Raw genomic sequence first — 21,079 nt, forward strand, 5'->3', positions numbered from 1 at the left:
TACAGAAATCTGTAATAATTCTTAGTCTCTCTGTTCTTCAGTTTCCTCATATTTAAAACGAGTTGATGAGAATAGATAATACATGCCTTAATTCCTTTCCAGTTCAAAAATTCAAATTACTTTCAGTGCTTTTAAGTACCATTTCCATAACAGTATATTATCTGTCTTCTGATTTTGTACATTTAATAGCATGACTTGTCCTCAAAACTGAATTTTTGAGTCACTCTTCTAAGATCATACATAGATGTTTGTAAATCATGAGCAACCTCACTTATATAATCCCATCCACCAGTCACTTGTCCCAAACCTCCACAAACCATTCACTGGTGAATCTGTATTTGAGCTTCAAGAAAAACTCTCCAGGATTGTGTAAAACAGTATGGAGTTTCCTGAAAAAGCAAAAATAAAACCATCATATTATCTATCACTCCAAATCTGGATTAACTGTTCTGAGATTGGAAACAGGATCTCAAAGAGACACATATACTCTGATCTTCTCAGCACTATTATTTATAATAACCAAAATATGGAAACAACACAAAGGTCCTTCAATAAGTGGATAAAAAAAATGTGAGTTACACACACATATAAATACACAAAAATACAAACTGAGTGTTCCCTATTCAAAATGTGAGGAGCCAGAAGTGTTTCAGATTTCAGATTAAATTTTATTTTGGAATATTTGCATATACATTATGAGATATCTTGGGTCTAAAATCCAATATGAAACATGGAATTCATTTGTTTCATATATACCTGAAATACATAACTGAAGGTAATTTATACAATATATTTAGTGTACCTAAATTTTGATATTTGACTATGGCCTCTAACATTAGGTTAGGTGTGGAATTTTGTGACATTATGTTAGTGTTCAAAAAGTTTCAGATTTTGCAGCATTTCAGGTTTGGATTTTTCAATTACAGATCCTCAACCTGTATTTGAAAACCTATTTTTGCCCAGTGGAGGGAGCTAAGCCAAATAAATAAGAAACAGAAAGAGAAATACTGCCAAATCTCATTTAAACGTAGAATCTGAAATAGTCAAATTCATAAAAGAAGATAATACAATAGTGATTTCCAGGGGCTGAGGAAAGACAAAGGAGATGTCAAAAAGTGCAAAGTTTCAGTTATACAGGGTAAATAAATTCTGGAGAGTTGTACACAGATTTATAAAACAGTTAACGATACTGTTTTATATCTTTGACATTTGCCAATAAGATAAATCTCAGACAGTCTGACCATATAGATATATGTATTTGTATGCACATACCTATAAATGGTAACTTTATAGGTATAGTAATATATAAGTTAATTAAATGAATTGTGACTATTTCACAATGTACCCATGTATGTGTACAAATGAATCAAAAGTTCAAATTGTATACTTTTAATGTATACAATTTTACATCAATGGTATCTTAATAAAGCTGTTTTAAAACATAGATTATCCTATCAAGTTAAATGAGAAACTTCAAAGGAATAAAATAATTTTCTTCACTATATACATTACACTTAAAATTTGAAGATAATATGTATAGTAATAGATAGTGCATGATTCACCTTGAATGGAGGCAAGTAGAGTGTTGTGAAGATCCTTAGGGCAATGGGTGATGATGTGCATTGTCATGGAGGTCAGGCAGTAACAGTAGACTATAAATTTCCTTCGAGGGAAGCCATGTTTTATACATAGAATGTGCTCCACTCAAAAGAAAATGAATGACTCAATAACAAATCACTCCGTTTAGTCACCAATGAGAAATGAATAAATCTAGTGTCAAATCTCCTTTACAGTATAACTTAGCAACTTAAAAGCAATTCCTAAATTGGATAAAAAAAAATACAAGTAATTTAAAAGGCAATTTGTACTTTGCGCATAAAATATAAGACTTCAGACCTCCATGTACGTAAAATTAAACTACTATGGCTGGAACTTGAATAATTAAGCAAATCCTCTACTTGATGCATAGAAGACTAGACAAACAGAAGTGCAATTTTATTAAATATTGGTGACATGGGAACGAGTGAGGCGACACTAGACAAGTGAAGACAAAAAAATGTGTGTTATGTGTGTTTGGCCAGTCTAAGGGAGGGTAGGTTTTAAAGCAATACTCAGTCATCCTATCAATGAAACCGTAATCACTCTGGTAAACTTTATTATTAATACATATTACATTTTCTCTTTTTTAACTTACAGTTTCTTTTTCAGTGAAAAAGTCTCTGGGCCTTGTTCTCAATGTCAGAATAAATGTGTGTGCAAACTTTTTTTTCAAAGAAATTTCTAAAACTGAGCTTCTCTATGTACAGTTAGCTTTTATTGAGCATTTCTTTTTTTTTTCTTTCTTTTTTTAAGAGTAGGAAATTTCACTGGGGGAGGGGCAGCTCCTAAGAGAGAGGGGAGGGGCCCCAGAAAGTGGTAGCCCTGAGCATATCTATCAACTGCAGAAGGACTGCTCTTGGCTTTCCTGTCAAAGCAGCTTCTCAGCATTTGTCAGAATATTCCAGAGAAAAGGATTCATGCCGTTTTGACTTGCCTTGTTCAGCAACTAACACTGAATGAATGTCCGTACACATGGATATATGTTCCATGTTTTTGATGATGAACAGAATAACTGAAATATTTGAAATTATTTTTCAAGAACAATATCATTTTCTTGAACAAATTTTATTCAAGACATTTAATTTTACAGTAAAATTGTTTCTCCAGTCTCTAATTTGACTGAAATAGTATTATTACTTTAAACTGCATATAATCTCATGATGTATGATATGAAAGTGAATATTAACTTGTATTCTCATAAAAGGCAAAATATTATTAAAACAAAAAATATCTAGAGTACTTTTCCAAGAAAGAAAAATAGCCACAAAAGAGAATATTTTCCTAAAAAATAAAATGGTTGATGATGACAGACTTTAGTTGTGTAACGTTATCACAGTAGTCTGATTTTATCTAAATGATTAGATTTTATTTATTTTCTTTTAAAAATACCACTATGATGATGCAGCTTGAGTTTTAGAGATTGAACTTGATGATGATTTCTATCTACTGTAAATAATAAAAAGTTTACATGTTTAAAACAGTCTCATCTCACTGCATCAGTGAAGGAGTAGGCAAGTAGGAAATGTTAAATATACATGGCTATTATATATGTTTTAAGAAGTTTCAAAGTACCTCGGGCCCTTCTCACTCAATATACACAAAATAGTTAAATTCTGACATATTAGTAAACAGAATCAGAATAATTAGCACTGTTTACTACGTACACATATGTCTCTCCTTGAATGGGTGCTTATTCTCCCCCAAAGAGTAAGTCTAGCATCTTCAGTTTTGCTTATTCTCTGTTTTTTTCTTCAAAACACAGTCTCTGCTCAGTTCTGTTAGCACCTTCACGTCACAATGGATAAACAAAGTGCCATATAGTGTCATAAACCAAAAAGCTTTGGATAATGAACAAAGCAACTGGGTTAAAGCCTCATCACTTACCTGATGTCCTTGAAACTTTAGTATCAGTAGACTTTACTTTCTCATCCTGAAATAAAATATTGAGTAAGCCAAATGCTCTGCATGTCCTACTACTAATTGATCATCATTTTCTTTCTATAAGTAGCTTGGGCTAATTTTGAATAATTTATGTAAAAATTAAGGTTCTCTTGAAGAGGTAGATAATGACCTACTTATTTTGCATTTAGCATGAGTTAAGGAAGTTCTTTTGCAATGTTTGATTCAACAACAGAGACTATAACATTAAATTTCTACATTTTTTCTTAAGTACTATCTATCCAAAAATTCTACATAGAAGTATATGTGTTTCATTTTGCTTATACTTAAAATATTTTCACATCATTAGTATTCTGAGTACTGCTCATTTTTCTCAGACTTTTTAAATTAATAAATATTTGTGTTTTATTAAAACTATTCAAAATTGGTTTTTATCCAATGATTACATGGACATATTCATATTAATGCATTTTGTCGTATTTGCTTTATCCTAATAGTCTGACATTCATTCATTTTAAAACTTGACTTCAGAGACCAGAATTTAAATGTATTTATAACTTTTTTCTATTTTTAGATATATAGTTTTAAACTCTAGGGATGTGTGAGAGGAGCTTTCATTGTTTCTGCATAAAAATAAAATCTTCAAAAGAAGATAACAATAAAGATTTGTATAATTCAAATTCAAGCATCTTGGCAGATGTGAACATTTTCTTGTTTATAATTCACCAGTCACACTATAACTTCATCAACTGTAAAGGAGTTTTTTTACCAATTTTGGAAGAATGATTATAGAAAAGATACAGATATTTGAGGTTCTCTTCAAAGACAGAAAAGTTTGTGATTTGAAGAAATTATAAGACCCAACTGCCCGAAAATATCTTCCAGATATGTAGGGCCTGAAAATCCCACCACTGCTCACAGATGAAAAACAGCATCTAAATTAACATTGCTAGTGAGAAATGAATCACTTATGCTGACACTTTAGCTGTTGCCTAGCAGAAAACAAAACTTGGAAAAAATAATGCAGGATATAGGATGGCATAGGAAAATATCCAGGATGAGAGAACAAAGGCATTAGGGCAAGTCAGTTGTACCGCCTCCAGGTACCAAATAGGACTTGGAAACTTGAGGCAGGAAAAAAGAAAGGCAAACAGAAAATTAGAGGGGCAAATGGAGTTAGAAAAAATCAGGTATTCTACATTGATAATTATACTTCTCAAATAACATTCCTATAAAAATATAAGAGGAAGTATTATTCGTGTTATGGTTCATATCTAAATGCCCTCCAAAGCCTCATGTACTCAAAGGTGGGGATTTTGCAAGGTGATTTTTTGTTTGTTTGTTTTTTTGTTTTTTTTTTTTGTGGTACCGGGAATCAAACTCACGACGTCATGCTTGCCAGGCAGGCACTGTGCCACTAAGCTAAATCCCCAGTCCTCCGCAAGGTGATTGTTTTATGGGTGTTACAACTGACTTGCTGTCAGAAGCTGGGCTCTTGTGGAAGGGGTGGATCATTGTGGGTGAGCTCCCCAGTGCCTCCCAGCTCCTCCCTTGACTATCTGCTTACTGAACACCATGCTGTGAGCAAGTTTTCTCTGCTATGCCTCTGTGCCATGCTGCTTCTTCCCTGGAGCCAGCCAAATAGGGACTGAAAACACTACAAACTGTGAGTGAAAATAAAGCTCTCCTCTTAAAGTGGTGGGTGTTGAGCATTTGGTCCCAGCAACAAGGAACGTGACTAGGCAATTGTTCAATAAGTAGTAGTCAGAGAAGTATCCCTTTAATGAAAACCCACTTAGTTCCAAGTCCAGCAGACATAGTACATACAAACATCAATTAAGGAGCGATTTCTGCTCTCAATGGCACAGGAGCTGGTAGTTAAAAATAATAATGCCCAAGATAGACATGTGTAAAGATTGCTGTGGAACCCTCTCAGAAGCATCTATCTCTACCCAGTGAAATCTGTCCAGAGGAAGATGTCGTGTTTTGGATGTGTCTTGAAGAATAATTAAAGGATCACGCAGAGAAAAGAGGAACACTCTATAGATTGAAACAAGGGATAGAGAAGTGAGAATCGTGTGGCAGCTAGGAAGCTTTAGAAGATGGTAGAGGCCCTGAAATAGGACTAACTTCAAACTCTGACTCCAACACTTGAACAGCTATAAAATTTCAAGAAAACCGTTTAGTCTCATCAAAACACATTTTTCTCATCTATACAATAATAGCACACTAGTAACTACTTCATAAAATTTTGTATTCACAAAGTGCATTAAAGTCCATGATATTGTGTTTAATAAAATTTAGCCGTACTACTAGATACCATAAAAGTCCAAACACAACATAACAATGATCTGATCTACACAAATGAGGGAAAGCAAAATATTTCTGAGGAAGAAATTTGAACTGACCAGCTTGGAGCAATGAGGGGTGATCCAGATTTTCTAATTTAGCCATCAGCAAAAGTGCAGATGCTATTAATTGAGGAAAGGTGCTCTGCAGGCTGAGTAGGATTTGGATGACATGTTAAGTATGAGGGAACTATGAACTACAGTGGGTCTTCAGAGGTAGATAGAAGCCAGAAGTGTGGACCTGGAAACTGTAAGCACAACCAATTCATGGACCGAATAAGGTCTTAGGAAGAAACTCCACAGAATAGAGTAGAAATGCAAAGGACCAATCAAATCTTAGGAAACAAAAGAACTTATTAAGGAGTCCTAAAATCTTATTGTAAAGCTCATCGTATTATTCATAGCAAAGATAATGATCTTTATTATGTTTCCTATGTAGAAAATAATGTATAATGTTTGATATATTATTCACTCATTTAACAAACAATTGTTAAATATATACTATTTGCCAACATAGTCAGAGATAGAGATTCACCAACAAACCAATCAGAAAATTTTTCCACCCGGATGAAACTTACACTGTCTTCCTGTAACAAAAAAGTAATCAAATAAAGAAAATAACATTAACCAGGAATGATGGTGCACACCTGTAATCCCAGCACTAGGGGAGGCAGAGGGAAGAGAATTGCTGCATATTCGAGGCCAGCCTGGGCTGAATAGTGAGAACCTGTCTAAAAAAAAACAATAAAGTCACAAATTTAAAAAACCCTAGATTACAATATGTGCTACAAAGAAAGAAAACACAGATAATACAGAGACTAGCAGAGACAGTGTGAGGAGGCACTGGAGAAAGTAATCAGGGATCATCTTTATGTAGTTTACATATGCTTGTCTCCTGACAACCCTAACCAAGGTGGTGGACGCAGGCTTTAGGAAGTTAACTAACGTGCGTATCTATGGGTGTGGTCAAGAACACTTCACCTGAGCTCTACTCTCTTAAGTGATGTTTAAGTGTACAGAAAACCACCAGGATTGTTAACTCTAGGCACAACATTGTACAGCAAATCTCTAGAACTCATTTATCTTACATAACTGAAATTTTACACCACTGACTAGTATTTTTGTTTCTCTTCAGTCCCTGGAACATACCATACTACTCTTTGCTACTTTGAGGCTGGCTATTTTAAATATCCTTTAGAGCTGGAATCATGCAATACCGTTCTTTTATAGTTGGCTTATTTCATTTAACATAATCCTCAACACTCATCCATGTTGTTGCATGTTACAGGGCTTCCTTTTCTCAGGCTGAATAAGTTTTGACTGTAAGTATATACTAGATTTCATTTATCTGATCATTCATCAGCATTTAGTTTGTTTCCACACCTTGGCTATTTAATAATACTGCAGTAGGGCTTAAAAAGAATTAAAATGTGTTATATACATCTTTACTATGAATATCATTATGTACTGCAAATATATCCTCATAGAAATTAAAATTTAAAAATAATACAGTGGACATAGGAGTAATAATATCTTTTCAAGATTCTGACTTCAATTATTTTGAATTAATAAATGGAAGCAGGACTGATGGACCATACTGTAGTTCTATTTTTAATTTTAGAGGAGCCACGTACTATTTTCTATATCAGTCTCAGCATTTTACAGCCTTATCACTAATACAAATGTATAATAATTCCAATTCCTTCACATCCATGCCAATACTTGATCATAAATATATGTTTTCCATCATAACAGGTAAGAAATGATATTTCAGTATTAACTTTTATTCTAATTTCCTGGTGATGATTATTAATGTTGAACATCTTTTCATATACCTGTTAGCCATGTATATGTCTTCTTTGGAGTGTGGAATTAGTAGAAAAATGGACATAGAGACCAGTACAACAGAATAGAGAGCCCAGAAATAAATCTATGCATATGGAATCAATTGATGTTTGACAAAGGTGCTGAGAATACAGTGTGTAAAGGATGTTCCTTTCAAGAAATGGTGGTAAGAAAACTGAGTATCCATATGCAAAGGAAGGAAATGGTACACTCATCTTACACCATATACACACCAACAAAACCACTCAAAATTGATAAAGAACTTAAACACAAGATTTAAAACTATAAAACCTCAAGAAGAAAACATAAGGAAATGCTTCATGACAGTAGTCAGACAATGATTTCATGGATGTTACAACAAAAGCACCAGCAGAAAAATCCAAAATAGACAAGTGGGCCTACATTAAACTAAAATATTGTATATAGCAAAGAAAATAACCAACAGAGGGAAAAGGCAACTCGGTGAATGGGAGAAAATACTTGTAAACCGTATACCTGATAAGAAGTCAACACACTCAAAATATATAAGCAATTCCTACAACTCAGTAATAGAAAAGCTAATAATATGATTTTAAAATGGGCTAAAGACTTGAAGAAATAACTTTTATAGTACTTCTGGCCTAGAATTAACATTTTTAAAATTCTAATACCTTCACCACTATAAGTACTGCCTCTCACAAACAAGTTAAAAGGAAAGCTCTTTCTCATTACTGCTAATAAACTAACATAAACTGCTTTAAAATATCATTGACATTTAGATGCCCACCAGAAAACTGATGTAATGATGATCAGTTCTAATTCTCAAGTGAAATATTTTCTTTTTAATTAAAAATATGTTGCTTAAGCTAAAAATCAAAAAACCTTATAAGGGGCACCTGATAAATATTATAGAAGGCAGTGTAGGTAGAGGACTCAACCCACCAGCCTGTCAAGAATTAGAACAGAGGGGAGAGGAATGTGGGTAGAAAGAAAAATCAAGATATATTACATACAGGTACAAATTCCCCATGATGAATGTGATCATTGTGTATATCAAAAGAATTCCAATAAAATTAATTTTAAAAAATAATTAGAAGCCATAGTTCTCATCATGCAATATCCCAGCAAATGAACACTGACTTACATAAAGAATAGAGAACATCTAGGATCAGGGCCATAGTACCAACTGGCTGCACCTTCAGTTTGAGATCCTGGAAGAACACATATTTACAAATTGCAAGAAACATTGTTAGAAACAACCAACAAAGAAAGAAAGTATTGAAAAGGATCTGCAGTGTATGACCAAAGAACTGAGAAAGTGTGGGCAATCACTAGTGTAATTAATTTAATTTTACCAAACATCTTTCTCATATGAAATAGTTTTAACCTGCCAGCCACACATGTAAGAGCACTGGCCACTTTCTAAAGGCACCACCCAGCATCTGGTACCTACTACTCTTGTCTTGTCCTACAGTCTGGTTTAAAATGACAAACTGGCCACTTTGGGTTCAGATCATCTATCTATGTAAAAACAAGTATTTTCATAAAAAGGACAAGTAGCACTTTAAAGCTTTAAGTTTATGAGCAGAATGCCTTCACAGATCAGTGAAGTCTTCACAGCTTATAAAGAATATTAATATATTATATACTATTTTACTTGAGCCTCAAAATTATCCTACTAAGAAAGCATTTTTATCCCTTATGTGCAGAGGAAAAGAGTAGTGAAACCCAGCAAGCAAGACTCTAGATGAGAAATGGCCCAACGGCTGAGTGGTGAAATTCAAGCCCACAAACAAAGACCTGGCAGCAGAATGATAAAGGGACCTGCCCTGCAGGGGTGCTACATGAATGAGCGTCCAGGCCACATCACCTACCAGGGAACTGTGATACTAAAATGACAGTCAGTAGAAGAGAGTATATGATTTTAAAAAGTAATAACTCACGAGAATCAAAATGGGTGAAAGCAATCATTAAGATACAACAAGAAAAAAATGAAATATGTAAGGAGAAATCGAAGGAATAGTGGAGTAAAAGGAGGGAAATGCCAGCTTCAGATGTCAAACAGTATTCACAGATCCAGTGTGTCTTGATTTATTAAGCTCAAATTTATTCATTGCTTCACTAGCACTTCATTAAATACTTAATACATGTGAGGTACTGGGTTAGTAATGGTTAGTAAACAGTAGGCAAATCAAATTTGGTCCAGACATCAGAAGGAAGAAAAGATAAATAATCACAGTGTAGAGAATGCAAGGATGGCCAGTAAGAATTGTATATGATAAACATTATTAGAAAACTACCCTTCCTAACAAGGAAAGGAAACTTTCCAACACATGAAAGGAATATTCCAGCTCTATAAACATATTTAGTTTGAAATTTAAATTTTAAAAAGAATGATGCATAGAAAGAAGAGGGAAAATCTATTAGGATAGATTATTAGAAAGGATTATTTGATTTTTTGATGAGGTTACAACTTATCTTGCTGCTTCTAGTTAACATTGTTTTATTTCACTTTTTTGTGGTGTTATTACATAGTTCAACATGTTTTTCTGGCAGCTCTTGTGAGTGAGTTCTTTCTCACAAGACTCTGCCAGTGAGAATAATAATAAGAGACAGTTAAGGTAAATATAGTCTATCTTATGCTGCAACACCCAGTCTCTCAGTGATTCATAGGCAAATTACCTCCCAAGCAACTCAATCTAAAATTGGAGTGTATGTGCTAGCACAGTTTTTATGTCTTAGTTTGACAGTTTTATCTAGAGTTACCACAATGAACATTACTATTATAATGCTGCAAGATTTGGGGGAAAGTGTCATAAATGCTTATTCTATGAGAGGAGAAAGACCAAAAAATAAAACTATGAGGTTTCATTTCCAAGAAAAAAATTTGGAAGCTACTAGATGCCAGACACCGTGAATGGACATTTTGCTTCTCTTAACTTGTGTAAGTTTCACAATAAATGTACCACAAAGTTATTATTACCTACATGATAACCATGAGAAAACTGAGATTCACAGAGATTAATAACTTGTCCAAACTTACTCGAGGAACTGGGAAACCAATCCAACACTAAAATATAAGGACTTTCTGACTCCAAATCCATACTTCTGCATAAATCAAATGAAACTGTGCTAATCAAAGATCAAAATTGCTACTTTTTAAATCTCATGGATGACAATCCCCATCTGACACTGAGGGGATCCTTATATAATGATTTTCTTAATTATGTAAATCTCAAATTAGCTAGTGTCATCATTCAAATGATATCTTGACGTTTCAGCCAAAATTCTAAAACTACACAAAATAAAAAAAAAAATTCTATGCATTTATTGATATGTACAACCTAAGAAAAAATAATAAAAGCTTAACTTTTATGTGTTTTTAAAAATTATTTTTACTAATACATGTTTGCAATACATAATGATTGAATGCATCATGGAAGATTTGTATACATACATAACATATCTTATTTTTTGTGTTTTTTGCCTCTGCTCCCTCCAACTGTTCTTTGCCTCCCCATTTACAACAGCTCTAATTCCATTTTTCCTTTAATACTTTTTCCTTTAACTCTCTTTTACCCTCTTTGTCTACCCCCTCACCCCATGTGTTATTCCCCTTCTCATTTGAAAAAATTTTCCCTACTTCTTAACATCCTTATTTACACTTATTTATACTATGATTTTTTCACATAAGAGAAACAATGCATTACTTAAACTTGTGTGATTCATTTCACTTAAGATTATGGTCTCCGGGTGTATCCATTTACCTTAAAATGTCTCAAGTGTATCCTTCTTTATAGCAGAGTAACACTCCATTCTATATAAATACATTTTCTTTATACATTCATCTATTGATGGGCATATGAGATGTCTCTAAGATTTAGCTATTATAAATTGTACTAGTATAAATATGCATATACATGTATCACTACGATACGATTTTAACACTTTCAAGAAGGTAGAGTACCTAGAAGGGGAATAGCTAGGTCAAATGGAATTTCTAGTTTTAGTTTTGTGAGGAATCTCCATGCTGCCTTCCATAGTGGTTGTACCAATTTACACTTAGAACCAACAATGGAACGCAACCTTGCTGACATGTTATTGGTTGATTTTTTGAAAATGGCCATTTGTTCTGGTGTGAGAGGAAACCTCAGTGTTGTTTTAATTTTCATTTCTTGAATGGCTAGAGATATTGAGCGTTTTTTCATGTACTTATTGGTCATTTGTACTTCTTCATCTGAAAAGTGTCTATTTCAGATGCCAATTTTTTGATTGAAGTCTAATTTTAAGACATGAGACATTGTGAACTGCTGTCATCACTTAAAGGAAGAGGAATCCTTCAGACTCCACTGATGATGATGATAATAATGCTATTTATTAAACATGTACTATGTGCCAGGTATTGTGCAAATCACTTCATGTGAATTAGCTCTTTTAATATTCCTAACAAACTTGTGAATTTGGTTTTATTATCTCAGTTGTGGGATAGCTGAAAACTAGAACTTTAGAATTATTTAAGTATTTTATTTCAGACTACAGTGATAGAAGTGGAAAGACCCAAACTTAGTTTTATCCTCTATGCTATAATTTCACTTGTAGGAATTCACATCTAGTATGTTATCAGATAGACAAACTTTATTATGTGTTTCTTGAGATCATTGTTTTAGGAATTGTATTCTTCATCAATAACAAATATCCATCCAAGTTGGACAATGTACTTAGAATATAGTGAAAAAAGGGCTGGGGATTTAGCTCAGCAGCAAAAGCGCCTGCCTGGCAAGCGCAAGGTCATGAGTTCGGTTCTCGGTACCAGAGAAAAACAAAAAAAAAAAAAAAAAAAAAAAAAACAGAATATAGTAAAAAAAAGGATTATTGGTAAAGTTGGCAGATGGATTTAATGGATAAATGTAAATCTTTACAGAAAAATTAAATCACACTATCAAAACATATAATGCATCAGAACCCTAAAATAAATAATTATAACTTCATAAGTATTGGACTAGTGTTTTCAAATATTAGAGCTAGTGATAATCCTGAAAAATAGCTAGGTAATTAAAAAATACAGCAATGTATGAAAGAATTATTATCAAATCACTAAGAGAGAGTGAAATGTTTATTTTAAACCTCCTAATAGAATTTGGAATCCACAGAATCATTTACTCATGAATCATAATAAATAAAAGAGCAAGGAGATTATAAAGTACTCTGAGTACAGTACTGCCTGTTCTTGATTTACTGCTTTTAAAGGACTAAGAACCCCTAGAAATAAAAAGAATATAAAATACTTTGAAAATTGTAAGTGGTTAGTGTGCCTAATAGAACATTCCAAAACTAATATGTCCAAAAATGAATTTTTGTTATTCTCTAAAACCTGTTCCTCACCAGTTTTCCTTATCTCAGAAAATAAAATTCTATCAGTTTTTTTAAACCCCAAATCTTGGAATCTTCCTAAAATCTCTGTCTGTCACATGTCGCAAGTAAAGAATCAATCCATTTTTCCATTTGTTCCTTTAAAATACAATCCTAAACTTCTTAGTATTCATCTTCATAATTTTGACCCATGTAAGCCACTATCACATGGTGCCCGGATAATTACAATAGGCTCCTAGCTGGCCTTCCATCTTCTAAGGCCCCACTCCTCTCATGGTCTCCAACACCAAACATGAATACACATGAGTCACAGTGTTCATTTGACAGTGTGTTAAATTATATCACTCTTCACAATTCCCCAGTGCTTTCCACAGCACCCAAGGAAAAAACAGCAAAATCCTTACTATGATCTATAGACTCACCAGTATTCACCACGAACAACCTAATCATATCTCCTCAACTATCTTTTTCCATAACACCAACAACTTATCACCTGCCCACTTCTCCAAACATGGGGACCTTGTTGCTGTGGTATGAATTTATTGTCCTTGCCCCACCCACCTCATCACCACCACCACAACTACAAGACATTTTCAGTTGCTCTTGCCTGTGCCTGGAACACTGTCAGGTCCCTTCTCTGCTAAAACACCTTAGGAACACGTTCTCTGATTATTCTCAGAAAGTAACTCTGCCACAGCCACCTCTTTCTATTTCTATCCCCTTTCCTTACAATTCTTCATAACACTTGTCACTCCCTGACATATTTTCTGTATTTTCTGTTAACCTGTCCCCCAAAAAGAAGGACTTTGTTGAGAAGTAAGGGAAATGAACAACTAAGGGTATTTTTAAAATGGTTTTAGTTCCCCAAATCCCAGGAAAACCTTTTGAAAAAAAACATGGCTTTTTAATTAGCCAGATTTGAATCTTTACCTCTTTTCTATCAGCTTTTAAAACAAATTATACACATTTGAGGTTTACATATGCTATTATAGGATAAAAATAGCAAAATACTACAGTGGAGCAAACTAACATCCATCATAATCAACTTTTGGGAGACAAACACCTCTGACAACACAGCCAAGAACAAAACCAACTAACATGTACTTATTTATCAATAAACCCTAATAATACAGTTTTATTAACTGTAGTCATCATGTACTAATGGTCTCTATATTTCTTCATCCTAAATATTGATTATTTTGTAGTCTTTGCACTATATCTCCTACTTCCCCTTCCCCTTGGTAATCACTGTTTTATTCTCTGTCTCTATATATTTTAACATTTGTGGGTTTTTAAATTCTCTATCTGTTAAGTGAAATAATATTGCACTATATCACTTACATGTGGAATCTGCTATTGTTTTAAGCTTACTAAAATTGATAACGAGTTTCTATGCCCTTATGGGTAGAAAAGAGATTGTAAAAGATCAATAAAGTGAAGCTAATAAGGAGAAAGGCATGAGATTAAAACTAGTGTTAGTGCATAAAAGTCACTTCACAAAGATACAGTGAAATCTAAAGTATATTCAGTAAGATATATCACTGACCAGTCTCTTATAGGTCTTCAATAAATATTCAGAAACATGTACAGTATTTTTGTTTTTACTACCACCATTCTATTTTCTATAAATGGAAAAACACAGCCACCTACAGTGTAACTATTTGATATTATAATCTGAGAGATATGAAATACAATAATTATTACCTTGAAAATCCAGAGATAAGTATAGCCCTATAAATTTGAATTTTTTATAAATAATACCTTCAAGTGTTCAGCTACTCTTTGGTTGTATAAAAATAGAAAAATAACTTCATAACTCAGATTATCATCTCCATTACATTGTGAAGTCCTCTCCCATATTTCATATTACCCACACAATGTCAAAGTGTTTATAGGACCAATTTTCAGAAAAATTTTACTTCAGTAAACATGTTTATATACACACTACCGGGGCTGGGGATTTAGCTCAGCGGCAAAGCGCTTGCCTGGCAAGCGCAAGGTCGTGAGTTCGGTTCCTGGTACCGGAGAAAAACAAAAAAAAAAAAAAATTTAAAAAAAATATATACACACTACCTAATTTTGTACTTAGTATTCCTGGAAACTCTAATCATTTAGAAAGAAATGAGTAGGTGTGTTAATAGGCTCAGGATAATGTCTTTTGCCATTGAATGTTTTAAGAATCTTTTAATATTTTCTGATTGCAATCCAAATTAAATATAGTCATGTCACATACAGCACACATTATCAAGTCTTTGTGCCTGCTGAGAAGATAAATGATATAATGAGACACGTTAATTATTTGCTCCCTGGTGGCTATGATTGATTAATTTGTACTGGTACATCTTGTAATGGAGTACAGTAAATATTGGGACTTGTCATTTTTTTCCAGGGAAAGGAAACCATGGTATCTAATGACTTGCCTCATTTGTGGTTTTTCTCTACAATCTGCCAAAGTGTTTGTAAACTCAAGTTAATTTCTTTTTCAAATGAATTTTCACATGCATTTCACATTAGGAGAGTCATAGCATCCTCAAGTTAGGTAAGTTGAGTAAGTTGGTGGGTTTTTTTGTTTCTTTTGGTTTTTTTTTTTTTTTGGTTTTTCTCCAGTACCGGGAATTGAACTCTAGCCCATGCACTTGCCAGGCAGGCGCTGTGCTGCTGATATAAATTGCCAGCCCTTGAGTAAGTTTTAAGAGACCTCTGTTTTCCAAATATTGACAATGATGACCTCTCTGACTCCTCTTCCTCTTTCTTCTTCCCCTTTATCTTTCTGTCTCTCTGTCTCTCTGTCTGTCTCTGTCTCTCTCTATGTAGAGCAAACTAACATTCACACATCCCTTAGTTCCATAAAGAACCAAACTTATGCAGGCACTAGGAAACCCCAGTTACCATATGTAATCATTTACATTCTGCTTAAAAATGTATCTCAAAGAATTTTTAAGTAGACACATTTTGTAAGTCTATGAGTGGCTATTCTTGATCCATTATTAGATTTCAAATCTTTGAACCAAATTTGAGGAGTTTCAAGTAGTGGCCAGCTAGAATAAATTTCTATTAGAGCTGTGTTTCACAAAACTTTTCATTATTATCTCCCAAAGAAGCCTTTTCAAACAATTTTTTTCTAGTGATGCTCTGCCCATGAAATTTTAATGCTACAGATATTACCCACTGTATATCTGGTTATGTACTGTGGTCCCTTATAGGATGACAAGCTATTGTAATATGTAAGACCTTTTGTTGTTACTGTTATTCCTCCAAGAATCAACTTTTACCCTTTGAGGACAGTACTCCTTTTGAGAATGTATACACTAGAATCTTTAGTCTACTTCCTCATTATATGAGTTACATATTCCCATCCAGATACATAAAGCCCTGAATTTCCTGGTGAAATGGGCACAACCTGCACCAGGTCTCCATCCACCCCGATAGGAGGTAGTAAAGGAGGAAGGAAGAAAGAAATCTCAAGACAGTCATGTGCAAATTGTGTTCTATGCAAAGATAATTGATTTGTCCTCATCATCTACATACTTTAATAAAATACTTTGCTTATGAGACCCATTCTGAATGACTTTAAGGTAGATCTTGAAAAGCAGAGAACCAGTTGAGACAGGACAGATTTAATGACATAGTAATTTTTTATTGCAGAGCATAGTAAAGTGAGACACTGAAGTGAGTGTTGACAAGTATATTGCTCTTCAAAGTAGTACTGAGAAGAAAGCTATCAATTTTTATAAGCTGTGTCAGTTTTTAGCCTTAAATTCTCAGCATTATTTAACACATACACTAGAATGTGTTTTAATTATCAGTTCCTACAATATGTCAGATCTTAACTTAGGCGCTAGAGATAAAGTCAAACTCCGAGCCTTCAAGAAGCTTCTACTCCAACAAGGAAGATCAGTTTTGAGTAAGACATTACATGGAACAAATATTTTCAAGAAGTGGAGGTTGGTAAACAGATGAATAGAAGCAGGAGTCAGTATAACAAGGACAATATAAGACAGCTTTTGTGAGATATCTAGCAGTCTCTGAAACACAAGAAGGATCTCTGAAAGTATCCACTGATTTCCAGGGGTTAGGCTTTGGCTAAAATTAGAGATGAAGTATTTACCCCACTTTTCTTTTGTCACTTTGGAGGTATTGATATATTGCTCCACAGATACATTTAAACCTCAGCAGAGAACTGCACAACTCTCATAAAATTCTCAGGAAGACACTGCCTTGTCCTGTGATGGAGCAAATGTGAAATTAAGGAACAAAACCTATCAAGGTTATAATCTAAAATTTCTTAGCTCTAATTAATTTAAATTATCTGTGATTATAATCTGCTGAAATCTGTGCCCTGGTTTTAGCAGGTGTTGCAACTTAGTAGATATTAATATCAGAGATAATATATGTTAAGAATCATGCCGAAAAGGTTTCCTTTATACAAGTCATTGAAGGACCTGACTCACTCATTGCCCATTCAGGAAAATAAAACCAGCAATTACATGATAGAAATATTTAAACATTAAAAGTTAAATAACTTTGCTCAAAAAATCCAAATAGATTCAGAATAATGAGACAATTTAACTTAATGGAATTATGACTTTGGCTCCATCTATTCTGGCTCAGCTTTTACAGAGCCTCTAGAGAGAGGCTTCATTACCAATATCTTACTATCGTCTCCAATCTGGAAGACACACCTGCATCCTTCCTTACGAAAATTGATTCAATCTCCAACATGACCATGATAGAAATCACCTTAACACTAGGCTCATCGTGTAAACCTACATTAACATGTCTCAAATGCTCTGACCCATCATTTACTAATAACCCGAATGACCTTTAAATTCTTGGTGCTTGATTTTTCCCACCCATAAAATAGTGTTATTAGTGTATAATAAGAAGTAATAATAGTGCTCTGAGGTTTCAATAAAATAATACATAAAAGGGTTTAGCAGTAATTACAAACACAATGATAAATTATCACTATTAATATCATTCCTTCAACATGCCTCCCCAATTTGTCCCTTCACAATCTCTGCCACCTCCAACAGAACCCTGACTCTCGTCATCCCACATCCTATTATTTTAACCACTTTCCCACTGTTATTTTCTTTTCTTTTCCAGCACTGGAGATAAATCAAGGTCCTTCATGCTTTCAGACTTTTTTCTTGTTTTATACTTTGAAATAGACTCTCACTAAGTCACTGAGTTACCCAGACTGGGCTTGAAATTGAAGTCCCCTTGCCCAGTCAAAATGCTTAGATTTTGGAGGAATACCATCATGGATGGCTCCCTACTATTGTCACACTGGTTTGGTTACTTTTCTCTCACTGCTGAGACAAAATACCTTATGCCCAAAATTAAGGAAGGAAAGCAACAAAAGCAAAAGGAGGGAGAGCAAACCCCTTGTCCTCCCTTATATTATATTGTAAGCCAGCTATCATCCCCAGGGCAGGTGTAGCACCCATACTGTCTCCATGCCCTACTCTTGCACAGGATAAGGATGTTTATAAAGTGAGGACCCTAGCCCCCTGCCGAGTCACTTTATTAAACTTCTCAAGTTGACACAATGTATCAACTATTACATACATAGTGCCATGAACCTTCTTCAGAATTTGGCCACGATGACTTCTGCTAAACAACTGAAAACAAGATAGGTCCTAAAGCCACAGTGCCTTTCCAAAGCATGTAGACTGTTGAACTCACTAAATCTCTGTGTCTTGTTTATGCACCAGTTCCCATGCCTGTATGAATGTCTAGCCTAATCAGCTCTCACTTCACCAACTGAAAACGTAATATCCATTATATGAATTTTAAAAGCAACTGAATTTAGTTAAAGATAATGAAACCTCTAACTCTCTAGGCCTCAGCTTAGAACCTTTCATATACTAATAAAACATCTCTGAAGTACAAATCCTCTTTTTTAATGTATTTCCCATTAGTTAATGTTAATTTTACAAAATATTTTATTGTATTGTGGTAAATTTACATGTACATATAACATATTTTGATCATATCCCTCTCCCTGATTATCTTTCCTTACCTCCCTCACCCTCATTCCCTTCTTGTCTAATGACAATCATCTGGAGTGCATATTCTCAATTAAGCTACCTAATGTGGTAACTAAATAACTTTGGAGTAGATTTACCTTCTATGCCAAAGCGTTTTAATGGTGCACTGCAGAACATAACATCAAACTTTACCTTCCCCTATTCTTCAATACACAGGTTCATCTAGATGGAGCAGTTTCTGAATCTGTGTACTACTGACACTGTGGACTGGACAATACCCTTTTATAAATGACTTCTGAATTATATGGTGTCAGCACACCCTGGTATTTTTCCATAAGATGCCAGTAGCATCTTTTCCCAGTTGAGGCAAGCAAAAATGGATACAGACATAAAGGAATATCACATGTTGGAAAAATCACTCCTCATAGCCAAACTTCTTCTAAACCACTAAGCTATTTTTTTTCTTTATCTTTGCTTACTGTGGTCCTTAGTCATAGAGGTTACCTCCTTTGTCCTCCTACTCAAATATGACTCATCTTTAAGACAAGGTAGCTCCAAGAACCTAAAAAACCACATGAAGCTCCCGGAAATGTTTTGTTTTGTCTATATGAATGTGAGTTCAGATAACCATAGACTCCACAGTTCTGGTCATCTCATAGTTTCCTACTCTTCCTACTTATTTATGTCATCTTTGGGGCCATTACCTTGAATCTAAGACCATAGCAGTAAGCCTAAATCATCCTTTCTATGAAATTTTCCACTCCTATTACATCTATATTGACCTCTTCCTTCTCTGGAGAAGTTTTACACTCTGAAACAAACAAAAAATTCAATATAATTCTGGCATCAAAGTTTTCTGCAATTTAACTGGCTCTTGCTAGTGAAGTATAGAATCAAAACACATAAAGCCAGCTATTCTTTGAAATAGTCACTGAAATAAGTTGGTAGAATGGCAAAAAAAAAACCTGCTCGTCTTGTTTAATATGGAGTGTGAGCTATCCTGCAAATCTTGGAAGACGGAGGCCCATAGAATGCAGCCTCTGAATAAAGCTCTACTGTGAGTGTCCATTTATATAGCAATTTATGAAGTTGACTGTATTATGCAAAGGAAACGGGTTGTATTTTTTGGTGAATTACTAACTACATGTTTTAAATTCTCTTGTTTTTAAAAATAAACTACCACATTTAATCGTGAACATCCCAAAAGTAAATGTTGGTAAAATACAAAGTTAGGGGAACAGTGGCTATCTTCAGCAATGCTTAATAAACGTAGTAAAAGCTACAGAAAATTAGTAATTTACAAAGCACTGCAAAAATGAGTAATATATCTGTACACATTTAACAAATATAAATTCAACAAGATTCTACCTCAATCTAGTTTGCAAGATGTATAGAAGATTGTAGTTCTCCCTAAAATATAAATGAGATAAAAATTTGGTAATATTTTCTTAAAATATTTTATTACTTTGTATTTGCTTTAATGCAAAAATTTTCAACAGATTTCAGATACTTCTCAAACTAAAGTAAATATCAGGAAAACATGGATATATGAAAAGACATTTATGACTTATCCATTTTGTAAAAAGTTTATGTCTACCGATTATCTCTCTCTTTTAGTTTTCCAACTGTAATAATTTTACTTCTCTCTTTTTTCTTTAATTATATCAAATATTTTACAATGGTGTAGCAGAGCCAGAAGACTGCCCTCAAAAGAAAACCTTCCTTTAGATAATATACTATCTACAAAAGGAAAAGGATAAAAGAATTTAATGTATATCAGGGGCCTACTATGTTTAGTTCTAAGAATGTTCAGATTGTTTAACTCCTCACCATAGGTCTGAGCAACTGATTTGAAGGTAACAATATTCAGTGGAATTACAATGGTGAACTCCTACCATCTTGTCTAGTGAAGCTCTGTATTATCTCTACTGTTTTATCAAAGAATTATTTTCTTATTCCATATAATGGCTTGAGCAACCTTTCATTCTTACATCTGGTAATCTGAGCAATGTAGTTGAGGATAGCGATATGTAATGTAACAAC

The 21,079-nt window shown here is 33.9% G+C and overlaps 1 long non-coding RNA gene across 1 annotated transcript in view; it reads right to left on the reverse strand.

Moving 5' to 3' along the window:
- LOC106150126 overlaps nt 1-21,079 on the reverse strand; it is a 198,936-nt gene that overhangs the window by 72,626 nt on the left and 105,231 nt on the right. The window lies entirely within an intron of this gene.

This window comes from Chinchilla lanigera, unplaced genomic scaffold, assembly GCF_000276665.1.
Source record: "Chinchilla lanigera isolate Chin_1 unplaced genomic scaffold, ChiLan1.0 scaffold00005, whole genome shotgun sequence".
Classification (NCBI taxonomy): Eukaryota; Metazoa; Chordata; class Mammalia; order Rodentia; family Chinchillidae; genus Chinchilla; species Chinchilla lanigera.